Genomic DNA, 1,224 nt, shown 5'->3' with positions numbered 1-1,224 from the left:
AAATTTTAAACGAAATAAGTACTGATTTAAGTAAGTTTAATTTATAATATCAATTTAATTCTAGAAAGCTAAATGGTTTCGAGGCTATAAAAAATTTCATCTATCTGGCTTTTTTAAAGATTTAAATTTTTTTGAAAGCTTATTCCAAAACTATTGATTATTTTCATAATTTTTTTTTTATTGTATATATCACTGTTTGAATTTTCTCAAAAGAAAATGAATTATTTAAAAATATTGATTTTTTTAAAAGATATTAAGAATTAAAGGATGATTTTATAGATCCATGTCTAGTTTTCTAAGGTGCTTTTTCTAGCTTTCTAGGATTCATTACCTTACACAGATAATTATAAAAGTTTAATTATTTTAATAATATATATTCTTATTTTAAGGAAGTACATTTCGATTTCCACGAGAAGAAAATAATCGATTAGGAATTTCTTCAGATGCAGTTTTAAAATTTGATGAAATTCCATCTACAGAAAAAATTTTACATATTTTGAATACTGCTAAAAACGATGCACTAAATATTGCAGTAGAATTGGAAATGAACATGAATGAAGAAAAAATAAAGGAAAGTTTTGAAATGATCAAAATTCGGCATGTCACTGATGAAGAGAAAAATAATGAAGAAGAGAACAATGATAATATTATACAAGAACAAAATAATGATATTGTATCTGCTACTGAAGAATTCGAAGAAGATTTTGAAAATTTAGAAAGTGATATATCAATATTTAAAAATCAAACAGATTTAAATTTAAAAGATTATACTAACTATACAAAAAATAATAAAAGTTTATTTTTAAACGTAAATGTTAATGGAAAAAAATATACTGTACGAAAGTCTTCACTTTGTTGGATGTATCAAAATAAAACTAGATTATCTAATGATAGATTATATCGAGTTCGTGGTATAAACATGAATGTTGAGAATGTTATGAACTGTTATGAATTTAAAATGTTCAAAAATAATTAATTATTATTTTATATTATTATTCATTACGTTTCTATAAAGAATTTATATTTTTATTTTAATATAATCTCATAACTTCAGAGTAAACTCGAATATATTATGGCCATACGGATAAGATGGCCATAAGTTGTAATTTCTTTAATAATTTTTATAAGTAGAGCATTTTTGTAGTTATTCTGAAGCTTATAGTAATCATATCCATATGGCCATCTTTTTTATACTACATAATATTATATAATTATATATAATAT

The sequence above is a fragment of the Mycetomoellerius zeteki genome, unplaced genomic scaffold, assembly GCF_001594055.1.
Source record: "Mycetomoellerius zeteki isolate Tzet28-1 unplaced genomic scaffold, Tzet1.0 scaffold113, whole genome shotgun sequence".
NCBI classification, from domain to species: domain Eukaryota; kingdom Metazoa; phylum Arthropoda; class Insecta; order Hymenoptera; family Formicidae; genus Mycetomoellerius; species Mycetomoellerius zeteki.
This window is presented reverse-complemented; position numbering follows the sequence as displayed.